The sequence below is a fragment of the Molossus molossus genome, unplaced genomic scaffold (genome assembly GCF_014108415.1).
Source record: "Molossus molossus isolate mMolMol1 unplaced genomic scaffold, mMolMol1.p scaffold_m16_p_16, whole genome shotgun sequence".
NCBI lineage: Eukaryota > Metazoa > Chordata > Mammalia > Chiroptera > Molossidae > Molossus > Molossus molossus.
This window is the reverse complement of record NW_023425351.1, coordinates 30118971-30131408: the sequence shown is the minus strand read 5'-3', so window position 1 is coordinate 30131408 and position 12438 is coordinate 30118971. Positions and strand designations below refer to the sequence as shown.

General features: G+C 48.5%; 1 long non-coding RNA gene across 1 annotated transcript; it reads right to left on the bottom strand.

The window, feature by feature from the left end:
* Positions 1-3151: 3151 nt before the first annotated feature.
* On the bottom strand, positions 3152-10695 carry LOC118631605. Its single transcript, XR_004959866.1, has 3 exons — positions 10640-10695; positions 6180-6404; positions 3152-4437 (listed from the first exon to the last, which is right to left on the bottom strand). It is a non-coding gene; the product is annotated as an uncharacterized LOC118631605 (long non-coding RNA).
* Positions 10696-12438: the final 1743 nt, after the last annotated feature.

Below are 12438 nucleotides of genomic sequence, written 5' to 3'. Positions count from 1 at the left end.
TTAATGGTTTCATTGGGAACAATCCAAAATAATGACATATTCCGAGAAGTAACATGTGGCCCTTGAGTCGAAGGAGAATCACCAACTGAAACGGCCTTTTATACAGCCTCAGAGACACAAACCAAGGATAAAACATTCACTAGCATCAGTATCAAAGTGCCTAGACAGGCTACAGATATTTTTAGCAAAATTCGGTTTTTACTTGGACAGGACAGCTCTTGAGATACATGTGATTCAGCAGTCAACACACCATTTGCTCAAAACAATAGGAGAGAAATATTTTATATCTATCTGACATAATTATTCTTTTTTTGTAATATGGAAGAGGTGGTCCCAGGATCATTTGGACACATTCCCTTCCTGTATGTCCAAACTTAAGCCCCTCTGATCTTAACACTGCTCTAAATCCCAGGAGTGATGGACAGAACAGCCAGCCAATCCAGGTGCCCATAATCAGGAGTGGGGCGTGAGCTAGTGTGCCAGGCTGCCACAGTGCCCAGCCAGTCCAGGGCTGTGGGGAATTTGCCAGCAGGATCAAGGCTACAATTCTAAACTAGCGGGAAACCGCAGGAGCTGAGGCTTGGGGTACTCTGCTGTGTGGTTGCCCTAAGCTCTCCCCAGCATAGCCCAGGCCCTGGGCCCTGGGGAGAGGAGACAGACCTCTCAAGTCCAGAGATCCCTAAAGACAGCACACCTCCCTGAACCCACGCTCAAGACGCTGGGCACGGAACAGGGAGACCCCCTATGTCCACCAGCTTGTCTAGAGTTGTCAGTTTCATCCAGGTCTAGAGGTAAGACCAGCCCCTTGATGGTTTTAGTTTGTAAGTATCACTCTCTATTGTACATCATCCTGAGGAGCATGCTCTTACTTGGTACTTTTGAATTTCGCTTTTAAAATGAGGAGGAGGATATGATTTATAATTATCAAAGAACTCAGAGAGAATTCATTCACGAGAAATGAACTCATTGGGATCACTAGTATCAGGCCACTTGGGATTTATTTTGTGTTAGTGGACTCTAAGGTAGTCCACACGGGAACACTCAGAGTCATTATTTAAAATAAGATTCCTGAGCTCAAACCTGGTGAATCAGGATTCATCAAGGGAGTGACTGGGACACGTGTCTATTTAACAAGTGTCCCGAGTGACTGTCATCAGGGGAGTCTTAGAAATTGCCCTACAGGCCCTGGCCGGTTTGGCTCAGCGGTTAGAGCGTCGACCTGTGGTCCTGAGAGACCCGGGTTCGGTTCCCGCTAAGGGCGCGTACCTCGGTTGCAGTTTGTCCCCGGCCCTGGTCGGTCGTGCGGGTGGCAGCCACTCGATGTGTTCCTTTCACATCGATGTTTCTCTCTCTCTCTCTGTTCCTCTCTCTCCCTCCCACTCTACCTGAACAAAAAAATGGGAAAATGTCCTCGGGTGAGGATAAAAAAAAAAAAAAATTGCCCTACAGAAATGATTCTTCATCAGAGACACACCTTCGGGTCACTGGAGAGGTCCTAGAATTTACGTGACGAGGCCTCTCAGAAGTGCTTCTAAGGGAGGGTGTAGCCTGGATGAGCATCTTTTGAAAATACTCACCGAGGGCTTCTCACCTGCACGTTGATGAAGTATCAGCCCTAGAGGAAACTTCATATGGATGTGAGGTGTGGAAATGAGGCGTAACGGAGCCCAGGCAGAAACACCGAAGAAGGAGGCGGTGGTGCCTACTTTTCTCTATCAGTAGCCAAACTTTTCAGAGCAGCAGACAGCAGGACCGACACGCTGGTGCACAGCGGGAGTTCTGAAATGCCCACTCCGTCCCCGGCAGGCAGACAGTGGACGAGTGACTCGGTCGGCTGGTGAGTCCGAAATCATTCATGCCGTCTGGATTTCTCAGAAAGTCCTTCTCCAGCCAGGAAGCACAATTTTCTAGGGTCCTAAAATTCCTGAGGTCCACTCACTGCTGTACCCATGTTACTGAATCATATGCCAACTGGCAGTTCTAGTCATTCACATATAAAGTATTGATTTTTAAAATAACATCTAAACACTAAGCTGTACATCCGAAACTAATATAAAATTGAGCATTGACTATAACTGAAAAAAAAATTAAAGTTAAAAAAATGATATTTATCCACCCAAGACCTGTGAACTCAAATATTAAGAGGCACAAAGAGAAATACTTTAGGTCCTCTAGGAGCCCCCAATGCCTGCGCATTCACAGGAATTACTGTCCGTACTAACCATTGAACCCAGGAAAACCCAACCACCTCTCCATTCAACTCAGTTCAGGGCGTAAACCAGTGAATTTCCATTGTGTGTCTATCTGCGTAATTCTCCCAGTGTTTTGATTTGCGCTGTGAATTTGGTTTGTAAGTAGTACTAGCTGTATAGGGCTGTTTGTACCAAACAGTAACAATGAACTAGGTGCTGTGTAAATAGAAAAATAAAACGAGGTAACACCATATTGTTTTCCATAGTGGCTGCACCAGTCTGCATTCCCACACCCAGTGATCCCACTTCTAGGAATATACCCTAAGAAGCCTGAAACACCAATCAGAAAGAATATATGTACCCCCATGTTTGGAGCAGCACTATTTACAATAGCTAAGATCTGGAAACAGCCCAAGTGTCCATTAGTAGACAAATGGATAAAAAAGCAGTGGTACATATACACAATGGAGTACTATGCAGCTGTAAGAAAGAGGGATCTCTTATCCTTTGAGACGACATGGAGGGACCTGGAAAGTATCATCCTAAGTGAAACAAGCCAAACAGAGAAAGGCAAGTATCATATGATCTCACTGATTTGTAGAATATAATGAACATAACAGTCTGAGGAAGGGGGTAGTCCCAGAGACGTGGAAGTGGGGTACAGACTGATAATCTCCTAAAGAGGGGGGTGGGGGTGGGGGCGAGATAAACCACAGAACTTATATGCATGTGTGCATGAACAGTGGACATGGACAACAAACTGGGGACAGGGCAGGGAGGGAGGGGGAGGAGGGAATCAGTGGGGGAAAAGGGAGAAACATCTGTAACAAAAAATTAATTTAAAAAAAGAAGAAAAAAAGAAAACGACACACTAAGATGCTGAAGATTGCATTTCAATTTAATTATTAATAAGCAGTACAATTTCAAGGTTTAAAATAAAAACAAATCAAAATGCTCTTTAGTGGGCATTGCTACCCTGCCCCCTTTATTTTTCTTTGTATCTTTACACGTTTTTACATACATACACATACACCATGTTACATATATTGGTCTGTGTCTTGCTTTTTTCCAGCTAATAAATCTTGGGGATTGTTTTTTGTATCAGTACATAGTTCCCTCTTTCTCTTTTGAGAGTCATGAAATCTAAATTTCCATTTGAGTATATGAAGCTCTGAATCAGTCTTTCAACTCTTTGACCAAGGCCCACCTGTAAATGTGAGTGTATGTGTGTATGTGTTTTGAAAAGGATACTGGGTGTATCCGTTCAGGGTCTCCAAAAAGCAGGTGCCAGGACAGAATTAGATATACAAACGAGTCACGGTGGGGGATGGGGGAGGCAGGCACAGGCAAAGGATAAAAGCCAAAAGAAGCAGGAGTAGTGGGGAGAACCTTTAGGTCACGGCACAGGTCAGACACCTGCAGAACGGGGAAGGAAGGAGGTGAGGTGGAGGAGCCTCAGGCTGCAGTGCAGCGAATAAATTTCAGCCAGGTCGACAGGGAGCACAGCACACATCAGCCTGCAGAGCAGGAATGGCCCGGAGTCTAGGTAGAGTGTGGCCTCGGCACTAACCCTGCCAGGTCCCAAAGGTGCAGCAGCTTGAGCCTGTTCCCCCATCTCCCTCCTCACAGCAAGTTCTCCGGAAGAGAGACCCGAGCAGGGCAGAGCCACGGCCAACACAATCTCCCCTTCCATTGCCAAGAGTGCCCCCCAACACATCTGGGGAGCAGCTCCTATCAACCTCTCTTCTTGAGGGAAAGCTTAGAAAAGGAAAGTTACTAAGCCAGCTAGGAACCCTGTCTCTGCAGTTGGTTGTGGGGCTGCAAATGCTGATCTTCTCCCTCTTCTTCTCTACATTCTACATTCCCCTCTCCCTAAGCTGTCAGAGCAGCAGGGCCATCGGGTGGCGTGACCCGGACCGTCACTCCAGCATGCCCTCCTCAGAGCGGGGCTGATGCTCTGTGCACGAGTTCACAGCTACCAGGGGTTCGTGGAGAACCAGGAAGCACCCGATGGGTCATCTGGGTTCTGGACAAGTTATTTCCTGTCCCCGTTGTCTAAAAGCCTCCTCTTGCTCACCAGGGTCAGTTATCCCTGCCAGTGGGGTGATTCTTCTCGTCTGCTAGTCCCTGAGCACAAGGAATCAATGGAACTGCCAGGCATCCACCAGAATTTGCAGTTCACCAGGGCTCTCACTTTGTCCTCTTGCAAGAGTGGGGTCCACTGGGAACCCTGAAGAGCCCAAAGCTGTGGGGATAGAAAGGAAAGAGCTGAGGTCATTTGGATGTGGTATTAAGTGGGGTGTTCTTGCTTCCACCAGTCTGTTCCCAGGTCCATATGTTCTTCCTACTGGGAACACCATGCCACCTGGAGGTCTGATTTAATGAATATACTGCATCCTGAAGGTCACACTCGCTGTGTTTGCAGATAATTACCTGCAAACTGTGCCTTTAGGAGAGCAGTCATTCCCTCCTTCTACAAGGCTGGCTTCTCGCAGATAAAGAGGGATGTGGTGAGGCAGAATGTAATAAGGCCCATGGTCAGGGCTCACTTTGGCATGGCCTTCACTGTGAACTGGGTCCCCGATCAGATGTTTTGTTGTGGGACATTCTGTGGATCAGGCATCCCATAAACCCCTGGACAGTGTTGACACAGACAGGCTCTGTGAGCAGGAAAGGCAAACCTACGCCCAGAGCAGGTGTCTGAGCCTGAAGAGGACACTGGCTGTTGCAGGCTGGGGGCCCCACACAGTCAACTTGCCACCACGGGGATGATTGGTATTCCCCAGGAGTAGTCTCTGTTGCTGGCAGGTTGGACAGAGGCAGCAGTAGCTTCACTGGCCTTGAGAACTGGGAGTCCTTCCTGTTGGGCCACGGAAGGCCCATGGTGAAGAACCTCTCTCTCTGCCACCAAGACCACAAGGTCATGTGGCCCTGTTCCAGGAGCTGGCTGACGAGGAAGAATGGCTGCCATCACCTGGCAGAGTCCTGTTGTCTACTTGTGTTTGCCTCTTCCATGGAAGCTACTGACATGCAGCACAAAACTCTTCACACGTGCTGCCCATCTCCGAATAGTCACCTACCTGTCGCTACCCCAGACCTCCACATCTCCAGTCCCCCAGTCCTGTCCCTTCCAGGCCTCTGACCAAATGGCCAGGCTCTTGGCCATTGTCCAGACATGTGTATATATTCCCACCTCAGGCCCCGTTTCCTTTCACACAAAATAGATGACCAGGTTCATGACTACAACTCTGCCCCCTGGAAAACACCTCCCCACCAGTAGCTGTAATGTAGCCTCCATTCATCTGCAGCTTCATCCACACCCCAAGCCTGCCCATCTATACACCTGGTGCAGGTTTCTCTCCCTCCTTCAGCGGGTGTACGGAACGCTGGTCTTCCTACAGTGAGAGCTGGGAAAATGGTGTTAGTTAGGGCACATGATCGTCTGGGCAACCTGTTCTTGCAGCTGACTCATGCCCTCTGGTCCTGCTCAGCTTGACCCTGGACCTCCTGTGGCTGTCTCACAATAGGCTGCTTCTGAGTCTGTCTTCGCCTTGGCAGGTTCAATGAGACCCAGCTCAGTGGGAAATTTTAGATGAATGGTCACTTGGTGTCCTATGGTCCAGTCTTCCTTTACTATCAAAGTCAAGTAACTTACCAGGAACTGCTTCTCAAAAGCTATAGAATTCTCTTTTGCAGATGTCAGGCCTTGCTTCAGATCCCCATAGACCGTCAGTGTGATTCTTTCCCTGGGGCTTGCCACACACTCATATCTTGTCTTACCGCGGACACCAAACACCAACACCGAAGCATCTGCCTGACCATAGGGCCCAAGAGGCAGGGCCGCTTACGACACGGCCCGGCCCTCCTGCAAAACCCTTCCTGCTGTGGCCCTCAGAGCAGGCAGCCTGTCTTCCATGTTGCTCAGCGCCCAGAGCGGAGCAGTTTCTACATGTGGTATGTGTTACTTCCAGAATCCAAGAGACCTACCAGGTGCCCTGGTTCCCTTTGTGTCTTGGAGGCCACCAGATGCACAGTTTGCCCCTTACTTGGAGGGGATGTCCTGGGCGGGCGTGGCCTTGACGTGAACGTGACGGCGGAGCTGAGGTCACCGCAGCTGGAGCAGGCTGCCTTGTGGGGTGCTCCGACTTCTCAGGGAGCTTTGCAAAGTGCTTGCCACGTGAAAGTAATAGTGAAATGCAAGAAACGATGAAGCTGTGCAAGGAAAGGAAGAGAGAGTTAAGCTTTGTCTGGAATGCAATCAGTGTCTGAAGAACCCAACGAGGGCTTTGAGGAGTGCTGTTAAGGGTGCTGGGACTGCGTCTCTTGGCAAGGACAGAGCATCCCCCGTGTCACTCAGAAGAAAGCCTTCTCTATTTCTGGCTGTCATTTCAAGTCCCTTTCCAGGGCCCTTGGACCCACTCCTTCCCCAGTTAGAACTGGCATGCCTTGTATGCCTGCTGATTGGGTCCGTTTTCTGTCCTTCGGCTGCTTCGCTGAGCAGCTGTTGACTCCTTCCTGGCGCTTCCCACGTGCTGTGTGCCTCCCCTCTTTATTCACCGCGCCAGAAAAAGAGGAGCTCGTCAATGCTCACAACTGTGACCATCTCACTACTGACACTCCCAAATATATTTGATGTTCCCTTGCCACCCCCAAGTTGTGCTATTTCCAATACTGAGCTGCCTCAGGCTCTTCGTATCTTCAGAATAGAGCATTCGACCTTCAGCGTCTGATGAGAGATGAGCTTGTCATCTTGCCTTCCCAGGTCGCAGGGACCTCTTTTCCAGGAGGTGTCCTCTGTCTCAGTCAGACATGGACTCCCTCGCTCTTCCCCTCTATAGGGTGCCTCCTAACCCAAGATCACTCATTTAGAGATGTCTAGAAGGATGCTCCTTCCACTTAAGCCACAAAGCTGAACAATATGCCCATGACTGCCCCCGCCCGAATGGTTTCAACCACAGCAGCCCACAAAACCACTCTGTCCTCTGAACTCTTAGGACTTTTGACACTCACCTGCTACTTGTAGTCATCCCCCATGTATTTATATTGTCTTTTTTCTCTCCTGCCTCTTTAGTGATGTTCATACCCTGAAGAGCAAGGTCTGAGCCTTATTTCTCTGTCTCCAAACCTAACTCACTAATCATATACACACGTGCCTATGTGCACATATACTCACACATTTTATGGTTTGTTTCAGGTGCCGGGTCTTCAGTACAGACACTCTGTGCCCTCAAGCTTACGGCCTCTCTTAAGCCTCCCTTCCATGTCACTTACTTTCTCGTGGTGATACTTTCCCGAAACGCTGTGAGCCTCCTTGTTGGACACATGCTGTGTGTGTGGAGCCCTGCCCACTAGGAAGAGCAGGCACACGGCCACAAGGGACGAGTCATGGGCAGAAACCAAAGCACTGCCCTTGAGGCTGAAATAAGGCCCAGCTGGTGTTTACGTTGGAATTAGACTGGCTCTAAATTAGACTGCGGGATCGCCTAGTTGTACAAGATCAGCTAGCAGGTGTGCAGCAATTCCGCAAAATTCCGGTACCGTGAAGCTAATGCCTGGAACACAAAAGCAAGCCTAAAATGAAGGAGACTAGAAAGGGATAAGGAGAAAGCTACACAGGACGTGAGCCAGCTGAAGTGGAGGGTGAGGAAGAGGCAGAGGAGATGAAACTTAACGGGTTTTACCGAAGCCAAAGGAGATACGTGCGCACAAATATCGAATCCACCGCTGCCTCTAGCAAGACAAGAACTGAAGACACGCCATTATATGTCCACGAGGGTGCTCCGACGGCTACGCCAGCTCCACTGCGCCAGAGCGGACAGGCCAGGTCGAGCGGCAGAGGGATGAGTGGCGGGGTGAACCCTCAGACGTACATACCCCCCCAGGGAGGTGTGCAGGTTTGACGGCAGAGCCAGAGGACTCGAGGTGAAAGCTGTACCCGGAAACGAGGGCTATTTTCTCACGGGGGACACAGGAGCGTGTCCGATGGATGGAAGAACAGAAATGACAGCATATTCAATGGAGGGGAGGAGGGGACCCAGAACTTGGAGAGGAAAAGGACGTCGTTCCCTCCGGGTTGGAGTGGGTGGGAGGGAAGGGAAACGGGAGCTAATGTCGTGAAGAGAGGAGAGAGAACACGTGGCCCGTGTGCTGGCCCCTTGTCTCTCCGAGGGCGGAGACAAGGCCTCTGCTCAGGAGGAAGGAGCTGGGGCTGGGAGGAACCTGGGGACAGTCCCAGGCAACTGCGAGTCACCTGGAAAGAGACTGTGATGCCACGTGGAGGGATGGCTCTGACGTCTGCAGCCATCATTTGCAATGGCACCTAGTAAATGATGTGATTTTCTCCAGAACAGGTGTCCTAGGAGTGGGGGATGAGAAATGGTGCCTTGGGGTCGGGGATTGGCCAAACACCCCAGGAGGTCACCGTGAAGAGGACAGTGTAGGAGAAATGACTCCTAGGGCCTTTGAGCAGGGCAGGGCCAGGAGGACAGGGAGGGCATCAAAGGAAAGGACACTTTGATAAGAGTCGAGGGTTTGTTTCATGGGACAGTGTTGTCAGAGTGAGGTTGTCAAGGTCCACTTCCCGAGTTGGTTTACAGAAGGGGTCAACCGTTACCATTGAACCTGAACCCTGACATCAAGGTGAGGTCCAGTCTGTGTCTGAGGATTTTAACATAGATGTCATGACGTTGAGCAAACCTCGACATCAGGATGAAGCTGCCTGAACAATGGCAGGGGACAGTGTGTGGGGGGAGGGCAATAAACCATTAGTCCTGGATGAACACAGGGGAGTGACCCGAGAAGAAGGCAACAAGATTGGCCCCTATGACTTAGTGACTAGTGCGAGTCTCAAAAGCAGGCGCCACCGAACAATGGCTGTCAGCAGAGGGAGAGAGGCAGCGATTACTTACAGGCGGACCTCGGTTCACTGTGTTTCACTTCACCGTGCTTCACAGATGTTGCGGGTTTTTTTTACAAATTAAAGGTAAGACCCTCCCCCAGCAAAAAGATTACAACTTGTGCCTTGGCCCGTTTGGAACAGTAGTGTGTCCGCCCGTGGACCAAAACGTCGCAGGTTTGATCCCAGTCAAGGGCATGAACCTCGGTTGCGGTTCAGTCCCCAGCTCTAGTCTAGTCGGGTTGTGCAGGAGGCAACCGATCAATGCATCCCTCTCACATCGATGTTTCTCTCTCTCTCTCTCTCTCTCTCTCTCTCTCTCTGTTCCCCACTTCCTCCCACTCTATCTGAAAATAAATGGAAAAATATCCCCGTGTGAGGGTTTTTAAAAAAGAAAAAAGATTGCAACTTGCTTTATTGTGGCACTCGCTTTACTGCAGTGGTCTGGAACCGAGCCCGCAACATCACCGAGGTGTGCCTGAACTTGTGGACTCATTAAATTTCAGTTCTAGACCAGCATTACCCAACCGCCTACCAAACGTCTCTGGGACATTATTTCTCGATGACCATCTCCTAAACCAACCTACCTTCCCAGCCTTTGTAATTTACTCTTTTTCCTCCATTTCTTTAATGCTAGGCAGTAGCGTTACCATTCGTCCACGCAGCTATTATGGAAAAGCAGAATTCATCTTCACCACCCCTTCTTGCTCCCCACCCAGAGGGCTTCCTCCCCATCTGACAGCTCTCACCCCTGTTCCAAAGCAGGAGGGTAAGAGAGAATCGCCTCTAGAGCCCGACAGACCTGGGTTTGAATCCCTGCTCAACCATTCCTGCCTTGAATGATCTTGGGCACATGAATGCCCTACACCTTATTTTTCTTCTCCTGGAAAATGTTTCTTTTTCTTTTTCTTTTTTTGGTACATGCCCCTAGCGGGAACCGAACCCAGGACTCTCTGGTCCATAGGCCAATACTCCAACCACTGAGCAAAACCAGCCAAGGCATGGAAAATGTTTCTAATACTAATACTAACTGCATGGGTTAATATGAGATTTCAATGAATCGATGCATGTAAAGAGCTGAGCACAGAAGCTGGCACACAGTGATGCCTTCAACATTTTGCAAACCGTTCATTTTGGAATTCTCTTCCTCTGCTGACCTCATGTTATCTGCAAATCATGTGACCATATTTCTTAATTTCTGTATTTATTACAGACAAGTTTCTTAACTATTTTGAATGTTTTGTTACAAAGGTGCAAGTAATACTCATTTCGACATATAATAAGTGACTCTCCAGTTCTCAGAGTTGGTTTACATCGCGGTCAAGGTGAGGTCCAGGCTGTGGACACACTTGGAATCACATCCTTTAAACAGTAAACACTGGCAGGTTAGCTTTTCATCATTTGTAAATTTCTTATTTAAAATTCTCCATAAGTAAGTCTAATATGTAAAATAAAGTTATTAATAAATTTTAAACACACCTCCATTAAAAAAAAGATTAAAATCTAAGTAAAACATCCTCACCACTAGAGAGTCACGCTCAGAACGGCTTACCTTCGGTTACAAGGTTGTCTAGGATGGCCGTCTCTAATAGCTGGGTTTGAAGGGAGGAAAAGAAACTGCTAGAGCGCTTGTTGGCCCCTGGGCTTTAATGGCCTCCCCCACCCCACCTGTCAAACCAACATTCACATTCTCTTCTTACTAATCCCTTCTTAAAGCTAAATTCAACTCCCCCTTATCCAGGGCAAAGGTTCAGAGGGAGAGGGAAAATCAGGACATTACTAGCCCTGACTAGTAAAGGCAACATTATCCCGGTGCCTACTCTCTGCCATCCATCATTCTTAGCACTTCCTCCCACTTCCCTTCCCCGTCTTCTCCAACCGTCGCCATTGAACCCGAACCCTGACATCAATAATCACATCAGTGCGGAGGGGGAAACATTCCATTGTGGTGGCAGCAGGAAAATGGGCGCATGGCTTGTTATTTTGCCAAGAATTGTTCAGTGAGGTACCAAGCATTCAACACTAATTTTTTTCCATGAAGAGAGTCGATGGCAGAGTCAGGTTACAATTAAGATTATTTGAAAAGTAAAAGCGGATAGCTGGTGGTGGATTCTCTCTTTTAATGAAAGTTCCTTCCAAGGACGACATTATTAGAGAGAGCAAGAGGGAAAGATTAAGAGATAAATGTCCATATCTTGTGTCCTCCCCAAATTTCCATATTCTACCCAGATGTGTGGGCACCACGATCCCGTGCCCGTCCACCACAGAAGGACTAGACATCTTTTACAGAAGCCAGAAACTTGCTCTGTGCTACATATTCCAGAAAAGTCATCATTTGCGTGAGAGCTCATTAGGAAAAGTAAAAAAAATTATTCAATGTTTCCATACTTGCTAACAAAAATGTACTCCTTAAATGTTCCTATATGGATCCAACACATATGACTAGGTCCAAAAAAACGATCAAGGGACAAAGGATACTCTGTGAAGAAAGCCAATTTTAAGAGAAAAAAAACAAATGCTGTCTTAGCAACCACACTGTTACTCCTATGAAACAGAACCCCCAACTAGATGGACGTGTGCCGGTCTCTGCTAGCTGCTGATCCTCGTGTATCCCATAGCGGAGAAGCAGTTATGGTTCAGCTGCAAAGTCCGGGGCCCTCCTTTTCCCAGTGGCCTAAATCAATGCCCAGCCCAGGGCGAGGTGCTGAGCAAGATGCGGAATTATTTCAGGCCACTGGGGTAAGCACTATCCCTGGCAGCTCTGCAGGCCGCACCACACATGAGGGTTTCCAATTCTCTTTGGTGATTTGGTTCTGTGTAAACTGAGATTTTTCTTTCAACGTTTCAGCCAGATAAGCAGGAAAGGCCCGCTCCGGTCCTGAGACGGAGGCAATCAAGGTCAATTTCAGTTCCTTTTCTGTGCAGTTTAGTCTACTTCTCCCTGCTGCCTTCCCTGACACCTGTCCTTGTATTTTTATCTGATTATCAAATACCTAGGAGAGAAACTCTGGCAGCCTCTGGTGCTCACTCGGTCATCCAAAAGCCTCTTAGCCTAAGGACTAGGTTGAATACTCCGCAAAGTGTGTCTGTGAGAGGCCAACCTCAGACCCTCGGCTATGAACCACAGAGAAGTGTCTCCCGGGGGCATATTAAGGGTGAAGTTGAGACCAATGCCTGCCCTCACCAAAGACAACATGCTTGACTAATTCAACTTGCCTGTTACCACATCTCTAAGTCCTGGCTTTGCACTGCACTGACAGTATACTCAGTTGTCATCTAACAGGGAAAGGGAAAGGCAACGCTTGTCACTTCCATAGGAAAAGCGGTAAAACCAAGTGTAAAAGTTTAAAA